Source organism: Hippopotamus amphibius, chromosome 8 (assembly GCF_030028045.1).
Source record: "Hippopotamus amphibius kiboko isolate mHipAmp2 chromosome 8, mHipAmp2.hap2, whole genome shotgun sequence".
NCBI classification, from domain to species: domain Eukaryota; kingdom Metazoa; phylum Chordata; class Mammalia; order Artiodactyla; family Hippopotamidae; genus Hippopotamus; species Hippopotamus amphibius.
In genome coordinates, this window is record NC_080193.1 from 131232705 (window position 1) to 131244589 (window position 11885).

Here is an 11885-nt window from a genome sequence, read left to right on the forward strand (position 1 = left end):
TATTTTAGAGAGCAACTTAGTAATATCTGCTAAAGTTTATGATATGCATAGCTGAAAGCACCAAAGTCTACTCCTTAAAGTATATTCTAGGGAAATTTTTACATCTGTGCATAAGAAGACATGTTCAAGAATATTCATAGCAGCATAGTATATAAATGCAAAGAATTGGAAATCCACTAAATGTTCATCAAAAAAGAATGGGTAACTAAATTGTGGTGTAATTAAACAATGAAATAATAAACTATACAGAGATGAAGACAAATCAACCAAAACTACATGCAGTAACACTGATGAAATTCACAAACATGATGCTGCATTAAAAAAAAAAGTTTTAGAAGAAATATAAGTAGCACCCCTGGCCATTGTGGCAATGAAAAATCCCCCTACATTTCCAAACACTAAGAGATGGTTATTGCTTTTCTCCTGCCCTTCCTCCAATACTAAGAACAATTAGTCCAGGATAATGGCATTGTTCTAGCTTAGTTAGACATTTAGTTTGAAATACTTGTTAGCCATCCAGGTAGAAATGTCAAGTGCACAGTCGGTAAATGAGTTTGGAACTTAGGGGAGAAGCCAGGGTTGGAGATACAAATTTTGGAGTTATAGCATATAGAAGACATTTAAAGTCATGGCATTAGATGAGCTCTCCTAGAGAGAGTACAGACAGTGAAGACAGGAGGGCCCAAGACTGAACCCTCTAGCATTCCAATTTTTTGGATATTGGATGAAGGAAGAGAAGCATGTGCAGGAATTAGAATAAGCCCAACCTGAGAGGTACTAGGAAAATATGGAGCCATAGAAGCTAAAAGGGGTGAATGTCTCAAGGAAGAAATAATCAACTGAGTAAATTCGGCTTAGAAGGGTTGCAGCCTGACCAATTTTGTCATTATGGCAGAGACTGTTACTTACCCCCCACTATTGGCTTTCCTCTTCCTCTATAATAATAAGATCATCCTTGATTTTTAACGAAACGCATGGCCAGAGATTAAAACTGCATTTTTTCCAGGCTCCCTTACAGCTAAATAAGACCATGTCTGGTCAATGAGATGGGAAAGTGATGTGTGCAATTTTTAGGTCGTTCTTAAAGAGAATGAGTTTGTTCTCTTCCCACTAGTTAGATGAGGATGTGGTTATGAGCAAAATTGGACCAAGAAAATGAAGGGAGATAAAAATAGAAAATAGAAGGGAGCCAAGTCTCTGACAGCCAGAGTGCCATACCAGCCCTGATGGCCACCTAGAATGGACTTACCATTTAGTGAGATTGAGGGGGAAAAAAAAAGCATATGTGTCAATATTGCTAGATTTTTGGTCAGTTAGGCAACAGATCTGTCACTAAGTGGCAGAATACTCAAATAAATCAAAGCTCCAGGCCAAGCACACCACTCTGAGGCTGCTTGGCTTGTGCTAAACTTTTCTATTTTTGTGTGTGTGAAAGAAGAATATCAGAGTGCCTAAAAACCAGAAATCCAGTGGCTCTCTGAGCTTTGGGGATAGGTTTTAGGCTTTTTGTCTTCTTGCTAATAGATATTCGAACATATGACAGAGTCTCCTCTGAGAACTGCCTTAATTGTAACAGATCACCTGAGCATAAGGTTCTTGAGGGGAGACCTAGAGCCCGCCCCTGTGTCTGACAGTTGGAGGCCTCTTATATCCCCCCAATTGTCTAATAATTGTGAGTAACCAAATTTTCTTGAGTCAATTTGCTACATTTGACCCGATGAACAGGTTGGTATATAGGTAAATTATAAGTAGACCTTCTATAGGTGACAACATGTGGAAATTCATAAAACAGCACAGATTCTGTACTGACTTTGTCTAAAATAAAATATTTATGACGAAGGGAAAAGAAGGGGACTTTGGGGGGGTAAACTTTAAAACTTTAAAAAACATATAAACAGTGAAGTACATGAATTTTATGTGTATGGCTTAATGAACTTTCACAAATGAATACTACCTTGTAACCACCACCCAGACTGAGATACAGAATATTTTCAGCACTCCAGAAATTTCCCTCTTCCAATCAATAGCCTCCTTAAAAGTAACCAGGATAGATTAGCTTTGCCTGTTCCAGAAGGTTGTGTAACTGGAATCATGTAGTAAATATATATGTGGTGTATGTTTGTACCCAATTGATTTACCTATTCTTCTGTTGATGGACATTTGGCTGTTATGAATAAGCTGCTCTGAACACTCTTGTACATGTCTGTGGGTAGATGTATGCACTGATTTCTGTGAGGTGTGAAATTACTGAGTCACAGGGCAGACGTGTTTAGCTTTACTATGCACTGCCAAATAGCTTTCTAAAGCGGTCAGATCATTTTTCGCTTGCACCAGCAATGTATCTGTTAAACATCCTGGACAACACGCTATCATTCTTTTTATTTTATTATTTTATTTTATTTTATTTTATTTTATTTTATTTTATTTTATTTTATTTTATTTTTTTGGCCACACTGCATGCGGGATCTTAATTCCCGAACCAGGGATGGAACCCAGGCCCTTGGAAATGAAAGCACAGAGTCCTAACCACTGGACTGCCAGGGAATTCGCCTTATCATTCTTTTTAATTTTGTCCATTCTAATGATGGTGTGGTGATATCTCAATGTGACTTTAATTTGCATTTCCTTGATGATTTCTGATGTTGAGCACCTTTTTTTATGCTTACTTTCCATTTGGACATCCTCCTTTGTGAAGTGCCTATCCAAGTGTTTTGTCCATTTTTAAAATTGATATTTTTGTTCTTTACATAATCTAGATAAAAATCCTATGTCATATGTATTGTGAATATCCTCCCCTAGGCTGTGGCTTGCTTTTTCACTCTCCTACTGGTTCTTTAGATGATTATTCCTTTTTACATTGTGTTTAAGATATCACTGCCTACTCTGAAGTCATGACAATATTCTCCTCTGACTTCTTTTAGAAATTTATTGTATTATTTTCACATTTAGTTCTACAATTCATCTCAAGTTAATTCTGAAATACAGTATAAGGTACATGACCAAGGTCCTTTTTTTCTATATGGATAGAAAATTGATAGCTCCAGCATCATTTATTGAGAAGACTGTTACCATAACAAGTTCTACAATGGCTATCCAAATCTAACCAACTGTTTTTAAAGTCAAGACATTAAAAAAAACACTTAAAACAATCCTGATAGTACATTCATGGTAATAGCAACATTATTCACAATAGTTAAAACAAGGAAACAACCCAAGTGTCCCCTTACTGATGAATGGATAAGCAAAATGTGTAATATACAGGCAATGGGATGGAATTCAATACATACAATGGAACTCACATTAAAAAGGAAAGAGGGCTTCCCTGGTGGCACAGAGGTTGGGAATCCACCTGCCAATGCAGGGGACATGGGTTCAATCCCTGAGCTGGGAGGATCCCACATGCCGCAGAGCAACTAAGCCCATGTACTACAACTACTGAGCCTGTGCTCTGGAGCCTGCGAGCCACAACGGTTGAGCCCATTTGCCACAGCTGCTGAGGCCCGCGTGCCTGGAGCCCATGCTCCGCAGCAAAAGAGGCCACTGCAGTGAGAGGCCCGAGCACCACGGCACAGAGTGGCCCCCACTCACCGCAACTGGAGAGGGCCCATGCACAGCAGCGAAGACCCAATGCAGCCAAAAAATAAATAAATAAATGTTTTTTTTAAAAAAAGGAAAGGAAATTCTGCAATATGGTACAGCATGGATGAACCCTGAGGACATTATGCTAAGTGAAATAAGCCAGTCACAAAAATACAAATTCTATGTGATTTCACTTATAAAGACAGAAAATGTAAAGGTGTTGCCAGGGGCTGGAGGCAGGGGAGAATAAGGAATTAATGTGTAACGAGTGTAGAATTTCAGTGTCACCACATGAAAAGAGTTACTATATGGATGGTGGTGATGGTTTCACAACAGGGTTGAAGAGGGAAGTTAGAAACTTACACTCAGCTAAAAACAACTCCATGCTTGTTTTGCTTTTGTGAAATATGCTTGCTGTGCTGAGAAAAACAGAAAAACAGGATAACCCAATGATTCAATGTAACTTTAAAATGTTTTGCTAAAAAATGGAATGTTCTGCACCTGCTCTTGTAAGTTTCTGTTTGGAAACTTCCATGCTCTGTAAACATGTGCATTATAAAAGTAAAGCTCACCCTGAGTTCGGGGCCCAGAACTTTGGAGTGTTAGCTCTTCTGGTGCCGCGGGGCTTAATAAACCTGAGTTCTCCAACCCTCTGAGTGTGGTGCTTGGTTTCTCGACAGACCGATTTCTGCAACAGTGTGAATGTATTTAATACCACTAAACTGTACATAATTAGCTGGAATTATTCTACTTCAAAAAATTACCACATTTGTGTTTTAGTTTCCTTTGATGTACATCGCATACAGAAAAGGCAGGATATATGCTTGATTTTTTTCTTCTCAACAATTTTCAGAACAATGAGTTGATTTCTTAATATTCTTCAAGAGTAACCAGTTAGGGCAGCAAGTTTTGAGATTTTGTTCCTCAAAGCAAGTCCAACAGTGCTGAAGATGGCACTAAATGGCATCATCTGAGAAGGTAATTGGCCCCTGACACTACCCAATTGATAAATTCCACTAGGTAGACATGAACCACTCAGCCAGCAGAGTAGGGAGAGCAGCAGAAATTTTCCATATACTATCCTAACAATTAATTGATTTTTGAAAAATTGTCAAAAATAATCATCGTTAACAGACAATAGATTTCAAGTGGTAACTCTTCTGGGAAACCCCCAATTTTTAGAACAGCCAAGAAGATAGGAATCCATGGTGTTAATAACCTGCAGTGAGAAGTAAGGCAACACTGGAAATGGTCAGGGGGCAAATCAGGGAATTTGGGGCAGCAACGGCCAGAACCTCAGAATGAATAATTGGAATCAATATTTTGGGGCAAATATTTTTTTGATTGGGAGAAATAAAAGCTCAAGATTTTATGGTGATAGGGGATGCTAAACAGTAGTTTGCTAGAATTCCCACTGTAAAGTAGCTAGCTCAGAACCAGGGGAGAACTGTAGCCCTCATTTACCTACTGGAGGCTACTGATACCTACAAAAGAACCTAATAATTGAGAAAGGTCAAACCTTTTTCACAAGACCTCTAGTAAAATGAGGAAAAAGAAGTGTTATTGAATTTGGCAACATTAAAGTCATAGGTGACTTGATAATAGTTTCAGTGATGTGATGGTTATGGAATGTGATGGTTTGGAAACAGAGAAGGATTGACATTTATTTAAAGAAGTTTCGCTATGAAGGGAACAAAGATATGGGCTGCTACTGGGAGGAGATCTAGAGTCAAGTGAGGATTTTTTAATCATGGGATTTTAAAAAAGACAATAGTTTAATTCTAAGGATGGCAAATTTCATAATAATAAAGGGAGAAATTGGTGATCCATGAGACAACAATTATAAGAGTGATGTCCTCGAGAAAACAACAGAAGACAGGATCCAGAATATGAAGGGACTTGCCTTCGAGAGAGCAATGGTGCTTGTCCTGTACCAAGTGGGAAGACAGAAAATATTAGTAAAGATATTGGAAGAGTTGGTGGTTAGGGGAATAGAGTCCCTGTTTAGTTGATAAGTTTTTTTAGTAAATTATATGGTAGGTCTTATCTGATAGTAAGGGAGGGTTGAAATTTTTAGGATTAAAAAAAAAAGAAAATATAGTTGACTTAGACCGTGAAATATTGACTTTACTAGGAAAATCTTTTGGGATTATGGAACAGAAAATACTGAGTGCTCATTTCAACTCGGTGGTCATAAATTTAAGGCATTGTTCAGCTACTCTGCTGCAGGCCCAGAGAAGGTCTGGAGTTATACCCAGCAGGGCAGGTAAGTATATAAGAACTAGAGTTGCTTTTCATAATGATGGACCAGGGAATCAAAGACAGACAAGGGGAGGAAGAAGACAGGACAAACATAATGGACAATTAAAAAAAAAAAAGTAGTAGGGTCAGTGAATTGGAGAACCCAGGGTGTTGGATAGGAGACTATTTGGATAAAAGTGATAAGAGTAGGGAATTCCCTGGTGATCCAGTGGTTAGGACTCAGAGCTTTTACTGCCAAGGGCACAGGTTTGATCCCTGGTCTGGGAACTAAGATTCCACAAGTCACATGGTATGGCCAAAAAAAAAAAAATTGGCCAGAGTAGGGATGAAGGGGAAGACAATGAACTGGTGTCAAGTCTTCAGTGAATGAGGGGGAGTGACTGGGAGATGAGAGATCATTCAATTGTGGAAACAAGGAGCTGGAACTTTTTTTTTTAATTGCAGCAATATATTTTTGGGTCCACCTCCTAGAGTAATGAAAACAAAACAAAAATAAACAAACAGGACCTAATTAAACTCAAAAGCTTTTGTGCAGCAAAGGAAACCACAAACAAAATGAAAAGACAACCCACAGAATGGGAGAAAACAGCTGCACATAGTGACCAACAAGGGATCAATCTCTAAAACATACAAAGAGCTCATGCAGCTTAACATCAAAATAAAATAAAATAACCCAATCAAAAAATGGGCAGAAGGTCCAAAGTAGACATTTCTCCAAAGAAGACATACAGAAGGCCAAAAAGCACGTGAAAAAACGCTCAACATCACCAACCATCAGAGAAATGCAAAGGAAAACCAAAATGAGGCACCACCCCACGGTCGTCAGAATGGCCACTATCAAAAAGTCTACAAACAATACATGCTGGGGAGGTTGTGGAGAAAAGGGAACTCCCCTACACTGTTGGTGGGAATGCAAATTGGTATAGCCACTATGTAGAAAAGCGTGAAGGTTCCTCAAAAAACTAAAAATAGGGGATTCTCTGGCGGTCCAGTGGCTAGGACTCGGTGCTTTCACTGCCGGGGGCCCAGGTTCAATCCCTGGTCAGAGAACTGAGATCTGCATAGCACAGGGAATTCTACTCAGTATTCTGTAAAAACCTGTATGGGAAAAGAATCTGCCACAGGAGGGACAATGCCAGAAAAACTCACTGTTGCATGTTCTCCATTAACTTCAACTCTCTGGCCAATGACATCTGATGTCAAAGTATTATTCATTATAACATAACCAGAATCCAAAATATGAGGAGACCGGCATGAGCTCGCCCAGAGGTCGCCAATTTGGCACTGAGACCTGAAGCTGGAACTTTTGAAGGAAAAGGAAGAATAGTTTGAATGAAGTGGGAAGCAAAGAGAAAAAACAAGCATCCCTCGGTCTAGCCTGGCATAATAGAGGATACGAGAGAAATACTTCGTTTACTTGAAAAGGCTGTAGAGGAGCCAGTGTCCTCAGGAGATCAACGGGCCACGCACAGTGAGGTCAGGGAGTCAGAAGCATTGATGAGGGAGGTTAAGGATAGAGGGGAGAGTGTTTATCACACATCTGGAACCCCAGGGTTCTAGAAGGCATGTAGAAAGGGTTTTGGAGGGTCTGGAAGGGTAGGGGATTTGGTCCGATTGGGAGCTGTGCTGAGCAGCATGAGCGTGACCATACAGAGGAGGTGACTGCGGAGGCTTGGGCTTCCAGTGACTGTGGAAAAGAGGGAGGTGAGGCACGATGGGATTGCTGGCTGGGTGGGAAAACAAGTCAAGTCGGGTCTTAGTTCAGACATCAGTTCTCCTATGCTATCTCTTCTGTGATGCCACAGCACCCGACACTTCCCCAATGACAGCACGTCTTACTTACTGTTTCTGTATATGAATGAAGACTAAGTCCAAGTCCTGGCCTTTGCACCATATTGGAATCAACACGTAAGTGCTTCCTCATCTATTAAGAGGCATTATGTCGTATCCTAGGACCAACACGTTAGGGTTCACGTGGTATAAACGCTTGGGCTTTGCTGGCTCAGTGACACGTGTTCCCACGGGAGGGTGCACACTGTCCCTCCGCTCTCCTAGCCCTGGAAGCCAAGGCTCTGGATCTCACTTCCGTGAGACCCCTCACACCACATCCAGGCCACGGGGACGGCTTAGGTCGCTGCCTGGGAAGGAGAGAGAATCCACCCCCACGAGGTGACCAACGAGCCACTGCAGGCCCCACGGCACGGTTAAGGACAGCGGCCTTCTGCCCAACTCCAAAGAAATATTGGAATCAGAGGTATAAGTGTGGTATCGTGGTATACTCACACAGAGGGTCTAGTTCAGATAGATTAAATAATTCCATACTGGGTAATCTTTTATGATGTTTTAAAATTCTATTAAAAATAAGTAATTTCAGAAGGCAGGTTTACACACGACTACATTCAATGGAATGAATGACCTGTGGTTCATCATAGGTCTCAGTCCCCATAGCTTCGGCATGGCTTTCAATGGTAAAGGTTTTTATACTTTTTGTCTTGCTCACTGCAAAGTCAGCTCTTTGAGGGCACGGGCACATTCCTCTAGCTTCTCTTAAAATAATACTGTGCATAAATTGTCATCTTTTTTAAAATATGTTTACTGTAAAAACAGAGCCGGATGATATAATGTAAGCTGAAAACTGGACCCCTGAATCTGGTCTGGGTTCAGGGAATGGAGAGAATAAAGACTTGACCTCCACTCAAGTTGATATTACTTTGGTTTTGTTCTGGATAAGCTAACAAGCAGAGCGAAGGATATAAACAGGATATACATGCTGGAGGGTGAATGTGGCTTCCCACCGCCTCCCTTGTATCTTTCAGAGTGTACCCAAAGTTTGCATTTCTTAGCAACTCTGCAGGGTGGGATATCCCTCAAGTCAAAGCCTTGGAACAACTTAGACTACCATAGAAGGTGCTCATTCTGAGACCCAGTGAGCCATGCCATCCAAGCCTAACTGCCAGGTTCTGGGCCTTGAAATTCTTGTGATGCCCACAGTCAGGCAGTGTCCCATTTTCTGTGAGTCCACAGCAGGGCCTGGGAGTTCTCCATTTCATCCTCTTGGGTTTTTCATGGGCAGGCCTTTTGAAATACAATAAAAACAACAGGAAACCCATGTATCAAATTGAACCAAGTATCATCAGGCAATGTAGAAGAATTATGGTTGCTATTGCTTAGTTTAACATTAATTATTAATTCCACAAATATACATGGTGTGCCTACCATGTGTTTGGCCCTGAAGATACAAAAGTAAATAAAACAGGCTCTTCCTCCTGCCTCAGGAAAGCTCAGAGTCTGGTTAAATACATCATGCCTTTCTCTAACGACCATTTCTTTACTGAGGGTGGGACAGGAAAAAGCCAGGATACACTGCTTTGAAACTTTTTAAAAAGTTTATTATCATTAATTCCAGGTTGTTTAATAACCTTTTGATCTCTTTTGGTTTTCCCCTATCCCTCTGTCCTCTGCTGTTTCCCTTAAAATAATACTCAGTGCAAGTACATGGTCTGTTTTGATTAAATGGCTATGTTTACTCTAAAAACACAGCTAAGAGTTACCAATTTGAAGGAGTCTGCCTCCTTTGTCTCTGGATAAAACAAACTTTGGGAGACTCACAGGAAGATTCAGAGGTTTCTTCTGGTTCTTAGAGTCAGAGTGCTAGAAAGGACCACTGATAAAAATAGTGAGAACTTCACCTTTTTAGGATTTCAGGAGTGCATTGTGGAAGATCAAGTGCAGACATGTGAGTCAGCCAGTAGGCTTCGTACAATCTGTTTTTTTGTTGTTGTTTTTTTAATTTCTTCCTCCCTCCCTCCCTTTATTTTTAGGCCATGCCACACAGCTTGTGGGATCTTAGTTCCCAGACCATGGATTGAACCCATCACCCCTGCAGTAGAAGTGCAGTCTTAACCACTGGACTGCCAGGGAATTCCTGGCTTTTTACAATCTTAAATTTCAGATTCATCTGAAGAAAATGAATTTGCTTTCATGAAAATTCATGCTTTGTATTTCTTATGAGTTTATTGCTTAATGAGTGCATGTATTTATTAATATAATTGTTCCTGGATTTTGTACATGTAAAATATTTTAAAAATTAACTAAGCTTAGGAAAAATCCTTTTACATAACAAGCATACAGAAGATCTCACAGTATACATGCCTCAGGGCCTTTGCACTTGCTGTTTCCAAAGTTCTAATCTTTCTTCAGGACTGAGCACAAACGTCATCAGAGACGCCTTTGCTGACCACCCTATGTAAATAGTAATTCTCTCACAATTATGCTGCTCCATCTTCTTTATCCTGATTTAATTTTTTCATAACATTTATCACCACCATCTTTTTTCCAGTTTTATTGAGTTTGTGTACAGCATAATGATTTGACTTATATATATCATGAAATAATTAATACAGTATGTTCAATTAGCATCCATCATCTCATATAGAAACAAAATAAAAGAAAAACAAACAAAAAATGTTTTCCCTGTGATGGGAACTCTTAGGATTTACTCTCTTAACAACTTTGTTATATATCATACGGAAGTGTTAACTGTAGTCATCATGTTGTACATTATATCCTTAGTACTTATTTATAACTGGAAGTTTGTACCTTTTGATCACCTTCATCCAATTCCCCCTCCCCTCACTCCCTGCCTATGGTAACAACAAATCTTATCTCCTTTTCTATGAATATTTTTTTACATTCCATATATGAGATCACACAGTATTTGTCTTTCGCTATCTGACTTGTTTCACTTAGCATAATGCCCTTAAGGTCCATCCATGTTTTTGCAAATGGCAAGACTGCCTTTGTGGTTTGTTTGTTTATTTGTTTACAGCTGAATAATATTCTGTATTATATATTGCATATAAACATATATATACAACTTCTTTATCCATTCATCCATCAATGGACACTTACATTCTTTCCGTGTCTTGGCTATTGTAAATAGTGCTGCTATGAACAAGGGGGTGCAGATATCTTTTTGACATAGTGTTTTTGTTTCCCCCTGATATGGTCCCAGAAGTGGGATTGCTGGATCATGTGGTAGTTCTATTTTTAATTTTTTGAGGAATCTCCAAAAAATTACTACTGTATTCCATAGCAGCTGTACAAATTTACAATCCTATCAATAGTGCACAAGCCTTCCCTTTTCTCCACATCCTCGCCAACATTTCTCTCTTATCTTTTTTTTCCCCCTAGCAAAGGCTCCAACACCATGGGTGCCCCAAGCCTTTTGTCTTTCTTATATATGTTGCTTCATTGGTCTTTAGAGTCTCATGTCACAAAACAACAAAGTGAGCAGAAGGCAAATAGGGTTAGGCCAGGAGCATACCCAGAACATTCTATAACCCTCAGCAATTCCCACAATTCCTGGGTCATCACGGTAAAAGTGACTCTGCATTTTACATATTGACTTGGTTACTTATTGTCAGTCTGCCTCAATAGACTGTCATAAGCTTTTTGATTGCAGCAACAGTGTTTTCTGTTTACTGCTTTATGACCAGTGCCCAAACACAGTGCTTGGCACAGATGGGCATCCTATATGTGTTTAATAAATTTTATCTACTGCCCCAAAATTAACTTGGGAAAAATAATACTTCTTCCTCTCCCACTTTAGTCACTCTGTCTTCTTAGCTCTGATTTATTATTTTTTTTCCCCCCGCACAGGCTTAATTGCTCTGCAGCATGTGGAATCTTCCTGGAGCACATGGGATCTTCCCGGAGCACGTGGGATCTTCCCAGAGCAGGGATCGAACCTGTGTCCCCTGCATTGACAGGCGGATTCTTAACCACTGGGCCACCTAGGACGTCCCTAGCACATGGCTTTTTAAAATTATCTGCCTGGGACTTCCGTGGTGGCAGTGGTTGAGAGTCTGCCTGCCAGTGCAGGGGACACGGGTTTGAGACCTGGTCCACATGATCCCACATGCCACGGAGCAACTAAGCCCGTGTGCCACAACTGCTGAGCCCCCGCGCCTAGAGCCCATGCTCTGCAACAAGAGAAGCCACAGCAATGAGAAGTCCATGCACTGCAATCAAGAGTAGCCTCT